General features: G+C 39.7%; 1 long non-coding RNA gene across 4 annotated transcripts in view; it reads left to right on the top strand.

The window, feature by feature from the left end:
- Positions 1-24,386, top strand: part of LOC138106887 (uncharacterized) — a 137,433-nt gene that overhangs the window by 105,325 nt on the left and 7,722 nt on the right. For 2 of the 4 annotated variants that reach the window (XR_011149178.1, XR_011149179.1), the window contains exon 5: positions 203-344. This is a non-coding gene — a long non-coding RNA (uncharacterized lncRNA). Of the gene's footprint in view, positions 1-202; positions 345-7,044; positions 7,123-20,198; positions 22,088-24,386 lie in introns of those variants that run through there. The other 2 variants (XR_011149176.1, XR_011149177.1) reach the window with 2 other exon arrangements.

Below are 24,386 nucleotides of genomic sequence, written 5' to 3'. Positions count from 1 at the left end.
AGTCAGCAGAAGGAAAGTGAGATAAAAAGTCAGAATATAGCTGGGGTTGGGAGGAAGAAGGAAGAGTCCATGGCTTTCCTGGTGTTTCCTGGATTTAGCACCCTGCTGCTTCACAGTAAGTGGCCATGTCCACTTCTTCAGTTAAAAAAAGTTCTAGAATCTCACAGAAGTTTTATTTGTGTTCTTCCTGTTGGGCTTTTAGGAAGGAGGCCTCACCCTGGTTGGGTATCGCTGGGCACCAGCATTTAACATTCCCAGGTGGAGTGCAAGTGATGCAGGCGTGCAGCTGCAATTTGCCTTTCTCAAAGTGCTAGGACTCCTTGGATTCAAGTTGCTGTACACAGGTAGGTGACTGCATAATTTCAAACCTGTTACTGATCCATCTTTTATTTTGGTGAAGAAAGAGCAGAAGAAATTTTTTCTGTGGCCATCCAGACTTGGATGCATTGTGCACACACAAACACATATACCTGCCTGTACAGTTTCCAGTTGTTGCGTGTATTCTTTGACCATGGTTGTACTGGTAGCAGCAGGAGGTGAATCCACAACTTCCCAACAGATAGCCCAATGTTAAATAGGTAGCAGAGGTTATGTTTGGATCAGAGGGTGTCTGATCACTGGAATGGGCTCCCCAGGGCAGTGGTCACAGCACCAAGCCTGCCAGAGTTCAAGAAGGGTTTGGACAATGCTCTCAGGCACATGGTGTTGTTCTTGCGGTATCCTGCGCAGGGCCAGGAGTTGGACTTCAATGATTCTTGTAAGTCCCTTCCAACTCAGGATGTTCTAGGATTCTAAGCAACTGGGGTAGTTGGCTGGCATGTCTGGTGAGGTTTGAGTTTGGGAGCAGAGTCATATGACATGATACAAGTGTAAGAAGGGCAGGACTTGCACTTCTCACCTGCGGGTGGCTCCGTTGTTTAATGCTAGCTCAACTATGTGGCATCTCTTATTTGGTCTCAAAAGTAAATATTTCAGTTCTTTGATTTTTCAGTATGTGACCACTTCATATGAATATCATGACCTGATAGATATGCTACAGAACAGCAGGATAATGTGCTTAATTCCTTTTCTGTCACGTGTATTTACCTTAAGATTTTCTGTTAGTGTTGAGTGCTGTACAACCCCCTCTGCATATCTGTGAATTCTTACATCACCAAAGGCAGAGTCCTAGTCACAAGGAGGAGCTTCCTGGTGATATAGAATTGCAAAGCATCATTAACAAGCAGTGTGTTATGTCCAGTGAGAAAACAAACAAAATGGTTTGCTGTTCAAGTGTCTGCTCCCTCCAGCTTCTGCCATGTGATGGGCTTTAAATGCCTGGCATGCTTTTGCTTTGCTTTCTCCATATCTCACCCAATTTCAAGCATGGTGTAAACCATGTTTTTTCTCAGTCAAAGAATTAAATACAGGTTAAATAAATAGTGTTGTCAGCTTCTGCTGTCTTGCAACAGCTTGAATTTGAGGCATGTATTATAGGAGGTCTCTGGTGTTGCTGCTCTCTCTCCTCTCTCAGCTCTGCTTCTTGGTCTGTGAGAAAATGTGTCCTCCTGGTAGTGCCATATTAGAAAGGAGGGGAGAGTGTTTCCTGTCTAGTGGAGCTATCATCAAGTTTCAGTCCAAATAAAGCTGAAAGGGTCTGTAGATTGGGAGGCTTTCCTGGTGAGATTTGCTCTGTACATTTGTTTTTATAGTACTATAGTTGCCAATCAAAGAAGCAAGCAAGGCACTGCTTAATCCAATGCAGACTAAACAGCAAGGGGACTGGTTATGGGAATTTGCTTACAAAGAGATTTCCTGTTCTGTTTGGAGGTCAGTCCCAGTAAAAATAAGATAGTAGGGGGATTTACTTGGTCCCTCAACATATAAGTGTACAAGTGATAATCCCAAGTTAGCATGTGAAGAACATGGGCAGGAATCTGAAAAGTACCCACAGAGACTTTTACTCGATTGTATTGAGGGGGACCCTTTCAAACTGACAAACACCTTAAGTTTGTCTTGGTTGTCTTACTTTTCAGACCATAACAAGGGTGTAGATCCTTGAAAGACAAATTATGGCAGGTTATTCTTTTGCAATCATACTGGCAAGTTTCTCTCTTAGGGATGAGCAAATCTGTTGCATGTTTTATGACCTCATTTTCTTTTGGTTGTCCTGAATTTTCATGTAAATGAGGGAGTAGTCACTCAAACAAAAGTCTCCAGGCATAATTTTAGAAATTAGTTAGAATATCAAATTGCTTCATCTGATGCAATCAGACTCTTCCAAATGGGAAGACTAGAGCAGGTTTGTCATTTGTGTTGCCTTGGGGAATTCCAGGATATATTTTATGTAATCACACCACCATATTATGGTGAAGTTAGAATGAAGCTGAGGTCAAGAGTTACAAACTTAGGACACCCCTGGGCAGCAGTGGCCAGTGCATAAAGAACAGCCTGGGAACATTTCCCTGAGGCAGTGAGAGTTTGTTCCTTCTGTTACTCTCCGAAGAAGTAGAACTGAAGCTGCTTTTCTAAAGGGGCTTTAAATGAACATCCTCATCCTTCCTATACTGCATAATACAAGTCCTGCTAGAGCAGCTTCAGGGATGGTCAGATTGCATTAAACATTTTTGCTTGGAAAATTCCTCTTTGGAAAATTAACCAGTGACCATTTCCATGAGTGTTAGCTGGTACAATGGGAGGGGCTGTTGCTGTCCAGCAGTGTGGTTAATGAGAGATACAGTTGTTTAGCTTATTACTCATTCACAGGCTTTCCCATTTCCTCTGAGGAAGGGAGAGGGGATGAGCTTTTCCACCACCTACTCCTGGCTGTGGAGTCTGGTAGTCCATCTGATAGTCCAGATGGCAACAGCACAGGCAAGAGCTACAAATAAAGGGCTGGACAAAGGGGAGAGCTGCAGTTCTTGGTGATTGGAGGCGTTGGTTATCTGGAGTTACTCCTGGCTATGAGTTAACATAGGGGAAGAACTTCACAGCACTGGTCAGTAAAATCATAAGGACCACAATTACAGCCACTGCCCTATCAAAGGGCTTTTACTTTCTTCTTTCATTTGGAAATAAATGTGCCAGCAAGCAGTTTTGAATTACTAGAGTCCAGTCAGAGTTCATCTGAGCCTACATCACAGGTGAAGCTTTCCTTTTTGGTCTACTACAGGCACGAGCAAGGCCCCTGCCAGTCCAGTCTGTTACTGGCTGCTCTCTGTCCTTTGTATTATGAAGCCCCATGAATTTTTCTTGTGCTGAATAATAGTATTTGGCCCTGCTCCTCTGTATATCCCTCTCCAAGCAGATGTTCTATATTCATTCTTAATGTATATCCTGGAAATTTCCTCCTACTCTCTGAATAACTTTTGGTTGTTCAGCCAAGTTAAGATTCATCCTTACATTTGCCATGGTTTTGTTCTCTAAGATGTCTATTCGCTTTCAGAAGTATACAGACACCTGTTTTTAGCTTTGATGCATTTCCGGCCTTCAGATCCATATATCCACATGGAAATGCTAATCAAGTTGAAAATCTGTAATTTAGTTCTTAAAATACAGACTTTTGATGAACAAATGCAGTTTATTGAGGTAAATCTAGTTGTTGCCTGTTGTGACAATAAAATTCCTTTCATATTTTGAGATTCCTTCAATATTTCAAGATTCATGCATTTAGACTTAAGCTGGAGTTGAGATCTGTGAGGATTCTTCATTTAGGGTGGGGGGTGTGACAGTTGTAGCAGATAATTTCTTTTCCAAAAACATATGTTTGCTTCTTTTTTGCAGCTCTGGCCAAAATCTTTGTCTGTACTTGCATGTACACCAAATTATCAAGCACGTGAGCTATATATTATACTCACTATTTCTGTGAGTCTCCTGGTGTAATGCCAAATCATGTGATACTTGTGTTGTGTTCATCTGCACTTTGTCTTAATAGTGACATGGATGGCAAAGCCAAACAAGAGCATCAAGAGAAGGTGTTCTAGTTTGACAATGAGGTCTGTGCTGCATTTCTTTATCTGGCAAATTGAATCATAATATCAAATTTTGCTCATATCAATTATCTTCTCTTGTATATGTTAACTTGGTCAGTAAGTGTCCCTTTCTCCAGTTATTTGCTTTACTAAATCTTCCATTTCTTTATTTGGATATGAGATATAGTGCTTCCTAGTTCTGGGTGTTAATCTTGTTGTCTAAATCAATCTCTTCTTATGACATTGATCTGTTTGGCATCTCTTGAAAGCATTCTGCAGATTTTATATTCTCATTCATCCTCACTTTGAGTTTCCTCATATGAGAACAATTACAGTTTTAGCTAAATACACAATGCTGTCATGTGGAAAGAGCTGTGACATATCAATATTGATTGCTGGTGGTGATTCTAACTGTACTAACTCAAATTTGTTAGTGTTTTCTATTTGAAATTGCTGCATTTATGCTTTGTGCACCAGCTTGTTGCAGTTAGCTTCCTTGGTGCTTCTTGGATTGACTGGTATTTTTTTGAAGTTAGAGCTTCAATTTTGCCACAAGTCAGTTAGAGTAATTTCCCATTTCCTCTATAAACTTAGATCCTGGAAAGATGATTCAAATTTCCCTCTACAGCACAGGTTGGCTAATCTGGTCGGTAGCAATTCTGCCCAGGGAGTTCCATGCATGGGTACGACTGTATGGCAGCATTGCTCTTCCAGTTATGTAGCAGGGCACCAGCCCCAGTTCCACCAGTCTTCCTAAATTCTGAGTCCACCCAGAACAGCTTGAAGCCCAAGAGGAGGTAAAAATAATAATTTCAGCCCAGAGACATGGCTGGGACCTCCACCTAACTCTGAGCTGAGAAAATAGAGGCACCACCACATCTGCCTCTTCCATGGGTGGGGAAGGCAAACACAAAGGTCATGGGAGGCACCTGCCCCACCTCGAAGGGCAAAGGGAGGTTTCTGAGGGGACATTTGAGGGCTCTTAGCAAGGCCAGTCCTAGTCAACTCTTTGAAGCAAAAGCTGACAGAGGTGTCACCTCCTCCCCAGGAGCAGTGCAGTCTCCCCAAGTGCCACACACCTCGCAAAGTGCTCTTTCCTTTAGTCCTCAATCTTTCCTCTTCTCTTATGTGGAAGCTGTTAGAGTGCACATTAAATGGGCTGCTTTTGTTTATTTCTCCCTCACTGCACAGTTGAACTTTGTCTTAAGTAAAATACAGTTCTGTGCAGACTAACAATAAAGCTGCAACCTCTGTACTCAATTTTTCCCTAAGTGGCACAGTCTCTAGGTCTTTACAGAATTTATTGTGCTTTATTCCGTAAAGAACATTTTTTGCTTTCAATGTTTTGTGTGCTTGCAGTAGGAAAATATTTCATATGATGTTTGGAAGCAAGAGTAGCTATGCAGTCTTTTTTAAAAAAAAACTCTTTTGATAATCTCCATAAGCTTTCTAATAGATTTACTTTGAAATTATTTTGGATTCACTATATGTTTCCTACAAATTAAAGCCGATACCAATCACGTGTTGTATTAAGTACTTATCTTCCCCAAAAATTTGGTTACTTTTTACTCACTGGCCTGTCAAAACAATGAATTAATTTCTTTGTTATCTGGATAACGATGGCCAGCCACAATGTATTTTGTTTTATTCTTTTGAAGTACTTTCTTAAAAGCTTACATTTCACTCTGAGGAAACTTTTTGTGAACTGGTAAACATCTGAATGTAACTAGGAAATTTTAAAAGAGTTTAGTATTGTCACTATTGTAAATTTTGTAACACACAGAACCAGAAACCTCAGTAAAACCCTGAAATTAAAGGAACATTAAAACCCAGCATGTTTTTCTGCATGTAATTTTTCACCATTCCCTGGAATATATCACTTTTAAAAGTGTCTAAAATAATGGCTTTGGCTACTAAAGAATGTTAGTGAACGCTCATATTAAAAGTTTGGTTCTTTTGATTAGAATTTTAGTTACACAAGGAAACAGGTAGAAATTTATGCAGAAGTAAGTGAAACCAACACTGTTGTTTAAAATGTAGTTGTAGAAAGTCAGACTTGTAAACGTGAATTCTCTGGTAATTTTCAACCTTCTGGAGTGGGAAGATTCAATAATAGCAAAATAGATGTTTTAAATATTACCTATGTCTAAGTACTAAAAATATGTGCCATGAAATGTGCCACACTGTCAGTATCATAATGCCATAAATAAGCTGCCTGTCAACAAAGAAATATTTTGTGATGTACTGTGTATCTTAATGTGCACATGATGCAAATGAGAAATAGAAGTTAATGAAATATGAATATTGTCCCAGAACAAAATAGGATGCTAAAGGGCAAAAAATTTTGGAACAGCTGTCCTGTGACACACAGTAATGAAAGGAGATTGGGGTTTTTTGTGGTTCAGCTCAACAGTTTCAAAAATTTCTCACTGTATTGTCAGAATATGCTCTGCTGCATATTTCTTGGCAAACTTTGTACGTGGATAACCCCGATCCTGCCAAGATGTTCTGAGACCTGCATTATCTTCCACATGGAAAGGGACAGTGAGAAGATTATCTTCTAAGTTTTAAAGGGGAGAAGTTAAAGGTATATAAAATAACAAGAGTTAGAAAGAATTTAAGTCTAGTTCTCCTGTTTGATCATTCATAACAGGAGGATTAGAGAACACAGCCATGAAAGGCAAGAAGTTTGAACAGCTAGAAGACTTTGTGTTAGTTCTTTTAAATACAATAGAAAAACTACATTTTGAAAATGAAGCCCTATTAGGTTGTCTTACCATTGAACTGTCAGACAGCAGTTAGTGTACTCTTAGAGATGGTCACACCATTTAAAAGCAAAATTAATGGGTCGGATATGTTATGAGTCAGACATTATCTGCTGAGCTGTTTGGACAGGGCTTTGGCAACAATTTCTTTGAAGAAAGCCTCTGATCATTATGGATAAACCTGTTGGAGGGAGGTAGCTGGGAAGAAGGTGATGTATGAGGCTCACCTCAACAGCCCTCATCAGCTGGGATAGCGTGGGATGTGAAACAGGATAAAGCAAGGCATATCCCATCAGTTGCTATGTGTGTCTGCCTCTCCTTTCTTGTAGGTTGGCAGGATATGCCAGAGGCGCATCAAGGGGCAACCCAAGTGTTCAAGGTCCCAGAAACCCTTACCAAACATGGCACCAAGACTGCCCAAAGGGCCCAGTCTGGCTCATGTTCCAGATCATGGGGTGGTGGAATGTTTCTCTGAGAAATTACAGATCATTGAGGTAGAAAGAGGGAACAGCTTTGCCTGCAGCAGCTTGTTCTGACTTCACAAGTCTTCAGGTCCTCTTTCCTCCCACTCGCCCATCAGAAGTGGTGTCTGAATCCCCCTAACTGCATTGTGGTGGAAGCTCCCAGAAGGTGTATTTTGCAACATTTATGGTGCCTCCATAGACCTTAGTGCTTCCAAGGAAGGAGCTCAGGGAGTTCAACATTTGGAGTCCCAGAAAATTTGAAGGTCAAACCACTTCAGAGAGACTGACAAGAAGGAAAGTAGGCAGAAGGTGCTACCTAATCCATTTTCAGGAGAAAATTTTATTGTACCTCTTTTCAGCTCCCTTCAGTTTAAGGGGATAAAACTGCTGAAGCACACCTCAGACTTCTCGGAAAAAAAAAAACCAAAACCTGACAGGACAAACTTATTTATAAATGATTGGAATAAAAGATATTTCAAACAAAAAAAAAAAAGATAGTAGCCAAAGGTACTTTCAGCCAATTTATCTGCAGACCATTTTCTGACCACAGTGAAAATGTATCACATCTGCTGTAAGCATTACAGTTTTTCAATATAATAGTTCTTTCATTATTCATTTTTAAGCTGAAAAGATATATTATGAATGGAACAAAGGACTCCTACCATTATACTTTAACAGTACTCCATACAATTCACCTCGGACTTATTTTAAGAAACTTCTGCCTTTCTATTAATTTAGGGTGTTATTTATTGTGAGGAATTACCCCTAATTTTAGGGAATAACTGTGTATGTAACCACAACATACAGAATTTTTTTGTGAAATTCTTCCTTTGTTTACAGTAGCATAACTCATACTAACCTCAGTTAATATGGAAAAGAAATCAAGACATTTTAGAACTCATATCTGGATTTGAGATCTAAGTTTAGTTGAGTGAAAGTCCTAACTTTTTCCTATTTTAACAATTTATTTTGAAGTTACTGCTTTTGATTGGAGCTATGAGTTCAAATACCTTTCAAAACTGTGAGCCAATGTGATATGCTTTAAGTCACAGAGTTAGAATCAGCCCTGAGGATGGCCCTGGGTCATTTTCTTATGTTGGTATCTTCCTATCTGAGCTTTCAAACCTTTCTCCTAACGTTTAAATACTAATTGATGGCTATGCAGGCATTTTCACACAAAAGAAGTCTAACAAAAAAGCAAAGAATGCCTTTTTAGGTGAGGCACTACTGGCTCACCTGGTATTCAATAAAGAAAAAAAGTGTAAATGTTACAAGATCGATAAAGATATATGCATATAAAAATGGAAAATGCACCTTCCCGCCCCTTCCTCAAAAGATAAAATGTTGTTCCATACATGAACACAAAAGCAAATAGAATCCTAATTACAGCACTTGTAGAAAGCAAATTACAATCCATTTTAGTTTTATCACTGATAGCAAATACCATTTTAATGTTCAAAACTACTAGCACCTTCTTTTTTATGTTAATCTTTACATCATGAAACAGTCCCAACCCCTGCTCCAATCCCTTTAGACAGGATGATCACCTGAATTTAGAGGTGGAGAAGTTGTGGCAGAAGCTGTGTTGGAGGAGGGCAGGACAATGCCAGGAAGGTGTCCTGGCTGGGTGGCCCCTTTCCTTCTCCTTACCCCAGAGCACAGGGCCTCCTTCACACACAGCTGGTTGTGTGTTCCTTACAGCTGGGCTGTAACACTAACAAGATTGCTGAAAAAGCCAAGTGGGCTTCCATAAATGGTATTTTGCCCTTTATCACAGCCCACAGTTCTTGTGGGCGTGGTAAAGCTCCTTTAAATATTTGGGCTTTGTTTCTGTTGCTAAATAAAATTTGTCCAAGGGAGTGTGTTTGCACACTGCCTTCTGAGCATCCATGCTTCCTAACTTTGAGTACGTTCCCTGGTTGTTTTGACCTATGCTGTATGGTGCTCTCTAAGGCAATACCTACTCCTGGCACTGGGAAAGCAGGGAGCAGAAATCAGTTTCAATAGGGAATACAGATAAGCCTGAAGCAAATCTAAATGCCTCTTGCCAGGACAGACCTTTGAGGTTCAGCAGATTCTGCACCCTCCAGCATCTCTGTGTCCTCATGAAACACATGCATCAGACTCACAAGATTGAAGTACCATTTTGGTGGGCCTGCACATTATTTCAGGCATACTGGATGAAAAACCCCACTAAAAGAGGATCTATGTCTTAGGGCCACCATTGCACAGTGCAAAGGACAAAGGTGGGGTGGTAGAAAGGACCAAGGCCAAATACCGCAGATTCAATCAGATTGTCCTCTAGGCCAGGAATATTCCCTGGGTCTGATTTATTTAGTAGTCTTAACTTAGCATTAGAATCCAGCACAAATAAGTTCTTCCTGCTTTATAGTTTTGCTGTAGCAATTGCTAATCCTTTTTTTTTCTGATTTCTTTAGACTTAAAATCCCTCTGCATCATGCCAGCAGACCTTCATAGAAATCCGGGGGAAAATTAGCCAGATTTAAAGTAAAACAACAGTATTATTATTACAAAGTTATTGTAATACTTTATTCAATATTAAATATTTAGTTAATATTTTTCAAATATTTAAATAACAACAAAGAGTCAAACTTAATTTCTCTTGCACTGGAATGAGAAAATATTCAAAATATTTTAAAATTTTTCTCTCTTTAATTTTTTTCTGTCATTTCCAGTGTAAGATCTCAGTTCAGAAATATATTCAAACCTCAGGAAAGCATATAGCAATTTCATTTTCTTAGCATGTAATTTAGAAATAACAATCTTTGTTCATCATTCAGGCAAAGCAAAGCTGTTCTGCCATTGATTTAAAGGTTGCAATGAATGCACATTGTCTTATAGAAAACTAGGAGTGTTGCAGATCTGAGGTTTCCTCCTATTAGCCAGAATGCACCTTGAGAGAAGCTGTTCCTGTGCTCATGGAATAGTTGCTGTTTCCAAAATAAGAGGTGCTCTTCTTCACCTTCTACCAAAGAGCAGAACTGCATCCAGCATGTAAATCTGCTGGCATCTTCACCTGGTCGTATGTCCATAGATATCCAAAAAGCACATGCACAGGCTTGGTCCTTATTGGAACCAATGAGTTACTCATGTGCATCTGAAGGTAATTGAGATTCTTTTCTGAGGGTTTGTTCTTAGGAGCCAAAAAGTTTTCATGATCTAATGGGACTTTGTAAAATAGGCTGGTGTTACAGAATTTTCTTGTCCTTTTGCCCAAAATAGCCCTGTAACTTCCTGAAACAAGTTTTCAGCATTTGGGGTTTAAACTGTGCCTCCCATTCCACTGCTGTACCAGAAATATAGGTTTGACTGCTCAATCTTTTGGTGCCCACAACATCTGGTTAATGAGGCCTCTGAGTGAGCTGCAGATAAATGCTGGGGACTTCATAGACCTGGGCCCAAAGAAATGTTAAAAGCTGCTTGAACCAGCGATTCAGGATATACTTTGAGGTTTGGCATTCTCATAAAGAACATTTCATGAACACAAAGAAACTTTGATGGAAATGTTTGGGAAGCCTGAAATATACTTTAATCAACTGTAGAAATTTATAAGGGAATAAAAGTAAGTGAAAGTCTGGGTCATACCACCAAAGATTCCAATTCTACACAATTCAGTCTTGAAATCTATTTGAAATAATGAGAAGCTCGTTATCTCTGAGGTAAACCTCCTGACATGAATCAGTGTGTAAATTTCAGTTGTTTTGATTACTTTTGTTCAGGTGGGGTTTCTGTTTGGATTTTTTTGGTTTTGTTATTGCTCTTTCTATTAATTATTGCTTCAAAAAGAAACAAACAAAAAGCTCAGACACATCAGTTCAAAAAAGCACAACACTAGATCTTTTTACTCTAAATCAGTTCAATGCTAACGTATTTCACAGACAGGAGCATGCTTAGGTCAAAACTGCTAAATCACATTAAGCATTAAAAGCAGTCTGTAATTCTACAATGAACAATACTAGCAATCGCAGTTTAACATCTGTGGAATATGAATAAGAAATATTTTATTTTTCTGCCAAAGAAAATGTGCAGGAAAATGAATTTCTCTTATGGAGACAAGAATTTTGAAATGAGAAGTGAAATGGCAAACTATTTCTCATTTTGGATTTTTTTTCCTTTAAATATGAACATTAAAAAAAATCAAGTAGGAAAGAGTTTGTACATGTTTCAAAAACCTCTGGCACAGCAGGTGTGTTCTTTGTTGATTAACTTTTTGAATGGGTCAATACCAAGTATCCTAAAGGTGGCCAGTTGAAAAAAGAAGAGGGCGTGTTAAGGCTCTTTCCAACCTTTAATGCAGAAATTCTTTGCTTTGTAGCTTCATTTCAAGATAATTATAAATATTTTTATAACAGTGCAATTATTCACTGCAAACTCTTAAACTCTCTTTTTCTACCACAAGTTATTGCATTTCCTACAAAAATTGTGAAGTAAAATCCTAGGGTTGATGTTTTGCAGGAAAGCACTGTGGCTGATCATGGTGTTGCCTTCTGGCCACAAGTTTTCAAAGGTTTGAAAAGTTTCAGCTTGACAAACCCAGCCTACGACATTTATACTCATTTCTCTGACCTGGACTTTTTGTAAATGGCAAATTTATTTATGTGCAGGGAAGGTGCTAGGGTAGATTAGGGGCTGTTTTCTGATTGCAATGTTTTTGTCTGCTATGATGTACTTCTACATTAAGCCCAGATGTTATGTAGTAGATTTAATGTAAATAAAATAAATGTGTTTCAGCTTGCCCAGTATTGGATTCCCTAAGCTCTGTGCAGATGTCTTGGCATAAAGAGCAAAATCCTTTTTTGTGAAATGCGGTCACAATGGATGTGATTTTCAGAAGTAAAACTATGTTTAGCTTTATTCTGGTGACTCTGAAGTCTATCAGAGACTTCCAACAGTTTCAGTGGAGGCAGAATAATTAGGTCAACAGAGATGGCTTCTGGTGGACTGATCTTAAAGCAGTAGCTGTATTCTGTAACCGGTCTAACCTTTCTGCCTTTGGTGAGAACTGGCTGTCATACTCTGAGTTGTCTGTCAGCAGTCTAAAGGCTGCTTATTTTGAGGAATATTCTGGGATACTTCAAAACAAAAAGTGCTGTACCAACTGCATTGTTTTGCTTTTGTCGTTTGTTAAAAAGAACTTTTAAGATAATGGCTACTGCTCATACCAACAAAACTTTTCCTGAAGCCATTGCCCAGTTATATGGTTCATTACACCTCATGCCCTCATGCATTCATCTTCGTGCCTGCATGGTACTGTTGTGTGTCGAGACCCCTTGGAAGTGTTTGAAAACAAGAACAAAAGCAATATTTCTTTGTGTTGGCTTCAAACATATCCCCAGTCAATGGAAGGCATAGGTGAGCACCAAGGCCAGCTGCTTCATTGCTGTGTATGCTCAGAGTTTCCTATGAACGAGTATGGGTCAAAAATAAAGCATCTTCTGGAATTTAATATCATGAAATTCTGATGCAAATGTCACTCCTGAAGAGCAAGGGTGCTATTCCCCGCATTTAACAAGCATCAGATGTCAGTGCTCATCCTCCATTCACAGAAAGCAAAGCAAAAGTGCATGTACTACCTTCCATACTCATCAATAAGGTTCTCAAAATCAGGGCTACACTGCGAGTAACATTTCAATGCTTTTTTGGTTTTTTTCTTAAGCTGTGGGGTTTTTTTGATGTCCATAAACTGGAAAGTATCAAAGTGTGTTTGTTAGGTTCCCTCCACACAAGCAGGGCAGCTCCTTTCACTCCTTCAGTAGAGGTTAGTGTTTTGAAAGCTGAAGACTATTAGGAGTCCTGGCTATACATGACTGGCTTGTGTGATGCCTGCTTGTACAATACATGGCTATAGAGTCAGCCAACTCCATCTTGCCCAGAATGTTTTCCAAGCACAGGTTGGATTAAAAAAAATAGGCTAACCTAATTTATAAAGCCTTTTACACACCGTGCTTTAGAGTTGCTCTCAATTCAGATTCTAATAATTTGAAACCCTGAAAAACACTGTGTGAAAACCATCTGAGGGGCTGAAATGCTTCGAGGTCTAGAGGTGCAACTTGGAAAGCTCGCTGCCCTTTTTTTCCCATTCTAAGGTGTTTGAACATTTCTGAAGGGGACTATTTTAAAATTCTTTTTCTTGCTACTCAAGCTTTCCTCGAAACTTGTGAGTCAGCAGCAATTCTGGAGAGCCTGGAAATGTATTCATAAATATGTAAATGTAATCTAGAAGAATGGGCATGTAAGACATGTTGCTAGCTAAAATAAGAACGAGGCAGAAATTTCCAATGTGCCAGTTTGAGAAAAATGTTGAAATAATGAATGGAAACTATGATTAGTTTTTAAATTATTATTTATAATTTTGATTAGAGTGTTTGCCTCTCTAGTTGCAGTTACAAAGGAGGATCCATTGAAGGTCTTTACTGTGTCCAGGGCTGTGCAGGTGAAATATGCATCCTATTTGGTAGTCTCTAGCCTAACCATAGCCTTTAAGACGTCTCTTCATGAAACACCAGTATTTTATACTAGAATACCTCTTAGAACCCATGGAGCTTCTAAAAAACCTAGCAGTTATGGAGTTATAACACAAAATTTTGAGCTTGACAGGTCTTAGTGTTCTGTTTCCACCAGCAAGAATTTCTACCTGCCCATGGTTTGTGAGCTGCTGACTGTCTAAATATTTGTGCCAAATAACTTATTCAGTGCTACTTACCTATTTCCTGTTTAAGGTCTAACCCTCTAAAATTATTCTTAGGGTTATGCTTGTTTTAATTTTAGCTCTCAAATGATAATAACCCAGGCAATTTGAATTAATACAAATTGACATTTTTTTCTCACACAGCCTCTATTTGTTTATTTATTTACTTATACAGAGGCCCCTAGTTTGTTTAAGTTAATACAAAATCAAATTGTTGCAGGGCAGACAGCTTGCTGTCCTGTTCTTGTGCTGCAGAACTCCCCACAGTGGCACTTGCAAGCTCAGGTTTCCCATTTTAACAGGTGCTGGGCAGACAACTGTGTTGTATGGAGTGAACTTTGCTCTGGCTGACTCCACCTGAACAGGGCAGAGGCTCTTTCCTTCTGCCCCTTCCCCTCTCCACAGTAAATCTCTGCCTGTCAGTTGTTGATAAGGAACTGTTGCAGGCTGTGCCATAGTGCCCCCCATGTAAGAAAGAGTTGGAAATGCCGGCACAGCGTAGTTCTCTCCTGTTGCTGTTAATAATGCTGCTCATCTGTTTAGCAGTGCTGCAGAGAGCCATTCAAAGTGCAAATCAGAGGAGAAGAGGGCATTTTGGTATTGTTTTAGTTTGTCTGGGTTCATATGATTCCAGTGGTCTTTGCAAGATCATTCAGGGACTGAGGCTGGGACATGAGGTGTGGTGCCATGCCCCCCTTGGAGACGTGGGCTCTGCCTTCTGGGAGCTCAGCTTCAGCATCCACCACCCACCAAAGCACTGTGAGAAGTACTTGGCACTAGACACATCCAATTCCCAGCAAAGCACTTCAGCATGTTCTGAAGCATTGGGTGAACAGGGAAAGAATATTAAGATTTTAGATGGGGTTGTGGGCTTTTTTGAATCAGGTTGTTGTTTTCTGTGTACTGTGTCCCTCTGTGAGCCAGAGAGACCTTTAGAGCTGCTGAGCACTCATTGCAAGAAAATTCAATAGGAGCAGCAAATGCAGGATGCTTTCAAAAATCAGACCTTTCCCAGAAAACAGCAAAAAAGTACTGGCATTTATGGATGCTGGTGTCCTTAATGAATAAAGCAGAAACTGGAAAAAAGAAATGTAGCAAACTCTACTCCTAATGTACCAACAGGGTATCTCTGGTTTCATCCAGGCACAAATAAGCATGAGAGGATACAAATTTCCTTGAAGCTGACCTAGGAGAGAAAATGGTTTATTATCATATTCAGGAAAAGTGGGTTTGAATGAGCTTCCATGAGCCGAATCATCATTTGGACTTTACTCAGGACCTGCTGAGTTCAGAGGAAGTCCAGCTGACTCTCACCAGGTCAGATTCACCTCTCATTAATATTAATGAGAGTTTTGCCTGGATGTAACTGGGAGCAGGTTCAGACACTATCACCTATAGGAAAACTCCCCCCCTCCCACATATCTATCATACTATAAATATAATATTAATATTGAATGGTTTAATTTCAGTGTATATTTCCCAGCTCTCAAACAATGGTCTTATAATAAAAAGCCCTAATAAGAGACATATGGTTTTGTAAATATATAAATAACATGCTTAAGTTCCTCTTCAGTTGTGTTACAAGACTTGTCCTTTACAGCAGCCCACCTTTCCAAGAATTTTTCCCAACTAATTGAAAAGAAGGGTGGGGTACAGCCCCAAAAGCATTTTGTCCACCATATTACAGTGCTTTCCTACATTTCAGTGGCAGATGTTGAGCTGTACTGGATACATTTCCCCAACAGCATCTGGCTGCCTGGCAGAACCTCCCAACTTGTTGCACTGACAGCTGTTAAGTCCCTTGGAGCTGCTTCATGCTCCAGTAGCAGCATGGCTTTGCTGTCTGTCTGAATAACTATGTTCACATGGATGCTGTATGCCTTGGATCCTTGTAGTTTACCTCTTGGTTGTTTTCTGGCTGTAGAAGTATAGATCCTTTGCTGGGATTCTTGGGCACCAATTGTAATGTAGGACATGTTCCAGCAGTCATCATGTACAGGCTGGAGTATCCTCTTTGTTAGGGACCTCTGCCTCAGCCCTATCAATGGTGTCTCTAAACACTAGTGCCAGCTTCCTTTCCTAACATCCACGTTGTCTGGAGAGAGGCACAACTCCTTACCCCAGCCCTGGGCAGCCACCTGGGTAGTCTTTGTTGGGATGCTGGGAAGCAGAGGTCAGTCTGAAACAGGGCTTGTCTAGGAACACAGCTAGAAGCACTGACAGCAGTAAAGGAAGGGTGGCAGCAGATTTTTTGAAAAGATCCACACACACCAGTATGTATGTATATTTATATTTGTGTGTGCAGTCATTGCTGTCGTTGAACTGTGCACTTCTCACGCTTCCTAAAAGCTTTGGGTCAGTTGAGCTGTTGTGTTGAGCAAAAAAGGAAGTAGAATTGGCTGAAATTTTCCACTTCAGACCTCTACTGGATTTTTTATCTTTGAAAGCTTCAGATGTGTGTTTCCAATTCCTCTTTCCTCACCACCTCTTGTTTGCAATGAGCTATAATGAGAGGGGATTAGTACAAGGACCAGAGGCACTTCTGGGTGCTGAAGGAAGGGTTAAGAGAGCTGAGGTTTTCGGGGGAAGGTGTAAGGGAGTTGGAAGCAGAGCAGTGTGGAGAAGAGCCAACAGAATTCTCCAGTAGAAGAAAAAAGTCATAATTTTTGCCAGTAACAACTGACGTGTTTTGCACCGTGTTTGGGAAGAGAGGCACATCGCAGGCAGCAGATAGGACGGGCTCTACCCCAGCAGTGCTGCTGTGCCCAAGCGGTTAAAACAAGAAAAACAAACTTCCTTCTTCAACCATTCAGCTGCCTCTGAACCCTGTTACAAACCCTGTGCACAGCAGCCTTGTTGAAATCTTGCTCTGACACAAGTTTCTACTTTGTCTTAAGTCCTCCAAAACTCCTAAAGTCTGCTTTATTTTATTTGAAAAGTTCCTCAATTCTGAGCCATTTCTTATGCAAACAATGTTTCCCAATAAAGTTTTGAAACTTCCCATGAAACACATCCTTCTAAAAGTATTCTGGTCATGTCCCTTGCCTTTGATGGAAAAAGGCAGTGTCTGATTTGGAATGTATTTGAGTGAACCCACATGCCGGTATTAATTGGCACAACCCCATTGAGCTGGCTCAGTTTGTTATAGAAAAATATCGTGGAAATTCACTGCCTTTACTTCTACAGATGTGTAGCACATAAACATCTACACATACATGTGTGTCAAATGGGGAATGGCTTTTGGAAGAAATCTGAATTTGCAAATATCACATTCAGTTCACTGTAACTTTCACATGTAATGTCGCCTCACTCTTTAATCTACTTAGTGTCATAAGCTTTGAATTTATGTCCAGTCTTGGCAGGTCAATGCCTGGTCCGTCTAATCCTACCTTTACGTTGGCCATTGCTACCTTGATAGAATAATGGCTGTGATTCTTTCCCGATCTTCTGTTGAGAAATTCTGGATAAAGCATGATGTGACTCAAATTTAGATCCCAACCACCCCTCCTGAGGAACAGGCAGAAATGTTTCTGAATTACATCATTTTATGAGCACTTACAGAGACAGAGCTTTGTAATCTGGAGGTCATCTTTTGTTGTCTCCAACACTGAAATAAACAGTTTTAAAACAATTATATGACTGGTTTTCTAGTTGAGAAAGAATAAAGCTATAACTGTGTTTTAGATAAAAATGATGTTGTTTTATCCTGTACAAACAAGCTGTATAGCAAGCAATGTTTTACTCAGAGTAAGTAGTCATTATCACTGAGAGCAGGAAAAAAGGTTGAATGTGGAGAAGTTCATTATACTAAAAGTGTGTTATTATATTTACAGAGCTATTGTATTTAATAATAAGAACGGTTTCTATCCCAGCAGGAGGGAATATATAAGTGTTCTAAATTGTGGTCAAAATGTGCAAGTGAATTGTTTTTTCCAAACGCACACAATTCTAGAGTCAGTCAGAAAATAAGAAAACAATTTTTTGTTGTTGTTGCATTTGATTTATTTTTTTGAATTTGCTTGATTATCAGAGGCATTTTAATTTTTGTTCTGATAAAAAATTGTTAGGAAAGAAATCATTCTTCAAAAACCCAATTATTTATGTAAGGAAAAAAAGTTTATGTTGGGGGATATTTGTAAGCTTATATTTTCTTTCCATGAAAAATAAAACCATCTGAATATTAATTAAAATAGCTTGATCATTAAAGTCCTCTAATCATTACCACAGACACTGGCTCTCATTCAGGAAAGTGTTTAAATAAATGCTGCTTTATATATTTCTGTCTCAGGGATTTTCCTAGGTTCTAGTATGTGTGCATAAGCATTCTTCCCAATTTCAGGTCCTCTCCTTGAATTGGCATTGGCAAACCCTGGTCTGCACACACAGACAAACGTGGGGTTTGTAATGCAGGTTCAGTTACAGCACACAATTCCTGTGTTCTGATTCTGCAACTCTTGACTCATGGAATATAAGACTGAGATATTTTCCTATTATGCAAAGTTGCACGTTTAACTCACTGTTGTTTTAACCCCCCTGGAAGCTTGAGACTGAAGTCTGTTTCCTTGCTGCTGCAGAAGCTTTGCTTTTCTATTGTGTGTGTGTCCTGGGTTGTTATTGTAGGGTTGTGATCTCGGGCTGTTTGGCTAGCTGTGTTTCTTTTTTAGCTTTAGTTCAGTGAAGCATTTGATCTGAAACAAAGTGAGCTATATGTGAACTGAATTTTTTTAAAAGCACAAATTTGGCACCTGGTATGACTATATCCATAATTTCTGGAAAATGTTTTTGACCTGCTATATCCATAACTTCTGGCTAAGTTATGGGACACAGAGACACATTTCCCACAGTCAGTTTGCTGGCCGCTGGGATTGCTTTGCTCCTCACTGAGCCCCGAAGTTGCAGCCCAAAATACATCTCTCGTGGGAGTATGAAAAAAACAAAGTAAAAAATAAACCTTGCCGTGCTGTATCAGCACAAACTGAAACCCTTGAGAGTGGATATTGAGAGTGCAACACTCGCGAGTGGAATCGCGTCATAAATGCACATGGAAATAAAAGGATGTGTCAGTGCGCTCCGTGCAGGCAGCAGCCCGAGAAATCCCTGCCAGAACAGGGTACCACATCCCCCGGCCTGGGGCTGGTTTGTCACGGCTGCTCCGGGGCACCGAGCGCCGCGGCGGCGTTTTGGGGAGGTCTCGGCTGACCCCTGGTGGCCACCGGGCTGCCCCCGCCCCTCCTGCCCTCCCCTGCATCCCTGCAGCTGCTCCGGGCATCCGCTTCCACTTCCCCGCTCCATCATCTCCGGCCGTTTTAGATCTCAGGCTCCCCCTGCATGAAAGGCGACTCAGAATCCTTGTGCAGCTTTTTGTCGTCCTGATGGAATCTTTGTTCGTTTGGTTTTGTTATTTTTTTTAATACTTAAAACTAAAAGGTCTCTATATACACAAAGAAAAAATATTTAACATTTAAAAGAAGCTCGTGTCTCCAAACTGTCACAGAAAAGGTAGCAATGCAACTACATGTCCACTTTTAAGAATCCCTATTGCATGAAATATATCTACACCTTCTCTCAGGTTTTCTTGGAAAAAGTAGAGCAGAAAGGCGTTTTTATTGCCTTTCAGCACACCTAAGGTTTTTGACTTTCCATACCCAAAGCTTTTCAGATTTTCAACAGGTATTTGGTTCAGTTTTTTATAAAACCACAAAAGAAACTCTGTCAGTGTAAATTCTTCAAAAGAAATTGATTTGTGAGAAGTTGAAATCAATGCAAGTTCATTGAAGCAGACAGACACTTGGTGCCTGGAAAAGGAGAAGGCAGAGAAATAGTTATAGAGAGGAAGAAGAAATTTAAAAAGAGAGGAAATATAGAACAAAGTAAGATGACTAATACACCTTAATACCAAGATTTCTTCTAGGGATGAATTCTGTGCAATCCTAAAGAAAGGATTTTATTCTCTTTTTTTGAGGGGCCAGGGCTTTTTTTCTGAGTCAGGAATGAATGGGTGTTATATAGAGTTGATATTATACAAATATGTCCAGATCCAGTCCTGCCTTGGTACACAGGACCTAAGCACATCTTTTGTGTGTATAACACTTGGTTTCAGTCTCACAAACATTAGTTTCAGTGGATTTGCCATATTACTTACATGATGTATGTATAAATGAAAGAAGAATTAGGTCTTTTGTTTGGGTTTGATTTTAATAGAGAAAATCTGTAGAACTAAACCAAACCCAGTGGAATGGTAGACTTGCATTTATGTGTCCTGCAAAAAGCATCTCCCCATTCCTTTTTTTTTTTTTAAATTTCCATTCAGGATTGCCAAGATACATCCAGTACATGCAAGGCAGCCTTCCTCATCTGAATCAGCAGCACCAGTTTGCTATGTCGCAGTCTCCTATTTTTGAAGGGACTTACTATAAAGGAAATCCCACAATCTTGTCTCACATACAAAGATAAGTAACATTCCTACTGGATTCATTATCAAAGAGATCAGTGAAGTTGTATTCTCATTTCTCCTTTCAATGTATTCCAAGATCTTTTCCTTTTTCTTGTTTCCAGTCTGAAAGTGTTGTATATTTTTCATGAGACCTTTCTGACCAACTCCCACTAAATCAGAAGGATGAAGTGAATATATCTGGCTTTGTTACAGCCTTCTCCTAGTGGGCCATTTGCAAAATGTTTGCGGCCTTTGAAAGGAGGACTCTGTACACATACCCACAGAGATGTAAGACTGTCCAAGAGAAGCAGCCAAAGCACAAAGCAGAGGTTAGAGAGCTTGACACAGTTTGTTTTGCCTTTTCAGTCATTCTTCATGCCCTCTCCACACTTCTCTTCATACCAAGTGCCTCTGCAGTAACGAACTCAACCAGTCATATCACAGAAACGTAATCCAGAATTTGGCCCAGAACTAAATCACTGAATTAGAAAGCTTTTTTATTGGCAGCTGTACCCCTACTGTTTTTTAAATTGTTTGCTTAAGAGATGGAGGCAGGCTCTCTCTCCCTGCAAATTATGGAGCTTCATTGTCTTCTTGAGGTGTAATTCACATGGAATAAGGATGAAACTGAGACCCTTTGGGTTCACCTCTGCAGGTATTCCAGCTGCTGGGTTCCAGCTTTGTCCCTGTAAAGGGGGTAGGCTCTTACGTCAGGTATCACTTATGCAATGTCATACTCACATTGCAGATATATGAAGGATATCTTTGGGCACTAAAAATCCTAGTTTTATGGCTTCTGCCTGTCCTATGAGTTTTGAAGAATTATAATCTTTGGGTTGTATTGCTGTGAATTGATTTTGCTTTATAAGGCAAGCTAAAGTCCATGTGTCATACCTTCCATTAGGCATGGATGACATGGCTGTGAACACCAGGCCATTTTATACCTCATGCAGACGAGGCTCTTTGCCTCAACCAAGTCCAAAGCTGCATTAACAGGATAGTTGAGGGATAGAGGATGTGGCTGCACATAAGACGACCTCCAGATCCTTGCTGGGTCTTACCAAAAATCATGTCTGATGCAGCTGTGGAGTGACAGACAGAACCAAAGATGACACAGATCTCTGTTTTAACCAAGTCTTCAAATAAAATCTTCAAAGAGCTCAACTTTTTTCTTGTTTGCTCTTGTAAGCAGCAAAAGCATCTTGGATCTTTAAAAAAATTCCAATTCAGCCATTATTAGGTGAGGATCTATGTAGCAGAGCATGAGGAAGTTCAGCCTTGGCTGACGAAGGTGTTTACTTCCTGGCCTTAAAAAGTGTGAGAAGTTGTACTCTCCCTGATGGTGTGCTGACGAATAAAGTTAATACAATTTTTAATATAAGATGCAACTAGTGGATCCAAATCTACTACTGATTTAAAATATGAAATAGATACTTACCTTATAAAGCTAGAAAGTTTTTTGTTGGTAGCCATGGCAATTTGCAGGTGTTAAATTAGCCACAATGGAACTTCTTAGTTCCCTGATGCAACAGGAACATTTTGAAACTTACCATGAAAAAATTATTAAAGCCCTGCAATATGGAGAGTATAAAGTTTAAAAAAGAATGGAGAGTGCAAAGTTTTATCTGTATTTCTATGAAATTTCATAAAATAGGATTTTACACTGCATAATACAACCTACTGCTTCAACTGAAATAAGGAACGTAGCTTGATATTTTCATTAAATACAAAGTATTTGTAGATACTGGTGGCAATTAGGTGTTGCGGATGCAGTCATCAGTTTGAAACTGAGCATATAAAATGGTATTTTAATAAAAAATACAGTCACCTTGGTACCTGAATCTACCCTTATTGTATTGCATGGCAGACACTCTTTGCATTAGACTGCAGTCACAAGTTAACAAGAAGGGAAATTTCAAGGCACAGAATTAGCTACAGGAAAGTTCTCCCATTATTGAATGAATGCAATAAAGACACAGCAAAATTTACAAGGAAAAATTTAATAAAATATTGACTATAAAGGCTACAACATTCTATGTCTGCTCCATAGCTTATATCCAAAACTGTACATGTTCAAAAGTCCATGCAAATCGGACTTAATTTACTTTGCTTCTATTTCCTTCTCAGGAATATAAAGTGAGCACAATAATTTTCCTTTATTTTATCTATAAATGGTTCCCTATATAGGAGCTTATTAAAAAGAAGGCAGGCTTAGGCTGTCCAGGATGTTAGAGTGATTATGTCTTGGCAGCTCAAGAAGAGGCTGAGTCCAAGGCCCTGACTGTTTGTTAGCATCTTGCCAACACCATGGATTCCTGTGATCAGATTAAGAAATGTATGGACAGTGACAAGTGGACTCTTTCCCAGCTCTATTTTTGTCATTGCTGCCAGCCTGACAGCTTTTGCTATGATATTAATCTTTGGCTGTGTAGAGAGCAATTGAAATTGCCATGCTGAGCTCTGCCAGGGATCCCCAAATTCTCTGTTAAGTTTCCATATTAAAAAAGTTACTTTCACTGCAAATATTTCTGTTGTGAAACAAGAGAGGGGGAAAGAGTGTTGCTAGGGAGGCTGTGCCTTCTGTCTTTTTTCCCAGGAAAAGCTCATAAGGTGTAGAGGACACAAATGGCTACTCTCCGATGGTTTTTAAGAGCATAAAGGTCCAATCCACAGACATAAGAATTAAGCTAATTTTATGTCACATCTCTTGGACCCACGATAAATTTAGCCAGATGTTGTTCACTAATTGGTAGGGTATTGATTTTTCTATTGCATTGCATGGCAGTTTATATAACTGGAATGGAAATGGTTCTGAAGAACCAAGTTTGTCAATTCCTATCTGTGCACAGAAACACTCTTCAGTGTGCAGCTGTTGTGGAGTCTCATCCTCAGGCAGGGAATTTATCAACACACCATAACCTGTTGATTATGTCCTTGTAGACACTTCAACCCCAAATGTCTGCAAACAGCAAATATGCATACACCTCTTGGGCATCTGAGAGCATACGTGTAAAGAGCTAAAAATCCATCCCAATTGCCCCAGACAGGTCGGGACAATGTTCCTATTGAAGGTTTACCCTGGGCTGTATCTTTTCCCATGATCACAGTTTTCTGGAGAAATGGCCCATCAGGGGACCTGCACCTAGTTAATACTATCACAGGAAGAAACTTGCCAACTCGAGATGGATAATGTGTTAGGGGTAATGGTAGCACTTCGTCTTCCATGGGCCCAGGTTTCAATGCCTTCTTCAAAAAAAAAAACCTTGGAAGTCAAAGGAAAGTTCAGGCCTGAGAGAGGTGCTCTGTTTGAAGCGTTTTGCAGTTTTACTTCTGCAATAGTTTATAGATGAACGGGGGAACAATGACAGGGGCAAAGTATATTACTTATGTGTAGAATGGTCCAACTGCTTCTGAACCTTATCTGCCATTTCCCTGCATCCTTGTTATCTTACAACCCATGGTGGTCCACAGTGAGTTTGCCTGTATCCTCAGCCACTAGATAAAGTGACTTTTAGTTACTTTAAAACCTGTGGTGTTGGTGTGCCAGCATTGTCAGTGACTCCAGGCAGTGATTAAACACAGAAGTATTTTTCCCTACATTTATGAAACATAAAGATATTTGTTTTGATTCCATCACTGTCACCTCATTAGGCACCAGGAAAGCTAGGTTATACATTGAATCAGTTTTGCACTTGGTTTTGTTTACTTTTCATAAATTAACATGGTAATTCACTGTAATAAAATTCTTCGTTTACACAAAGATATCAAAAGGCATCGTCCATTATTCTCCTTAATGTTACAGCTTTAGAATGTGCCGTGAAAAGCTCTGTTTATATTGCAGCTGGATGGAGCACTTACCACAGAGCGTCACATCCCAGATATGCTCTGCTGCTCTGCAGCAGAGAAATGCCAAATCATGAAGAAAAAAAAAAAGATCCCACACAACTACCACCACCCCAAAAAAATCACCATTAAAATTATCTCATCTCACTGAATTAATTATCCTAAACTCTGCCTATTTCCATTTGCATTCCTGTTTCTTGGCCTAGCAGGTAGCGGTGAGGT

The sequence above is a fragment of the Aphelocoma coerulescens genome, chromosome 2 (genome assembly GCF_041296385.1).
Source record: "Aphelocoma coerulescens isolate FSJ_1873_10779 chromosome 2, UR_Acoe_1.0, whole genome shotgun sequence".
Classification (NCBI taxonomy): Eukaryota; Metazoa; Chordata; class Aves; order Passeriformes; family Corvidae; genus Aphelocoma; species Aphelocoma coerulescens.
This window is presented reverse-complemented; position numbering and strand designations above follow the sequence as displayed.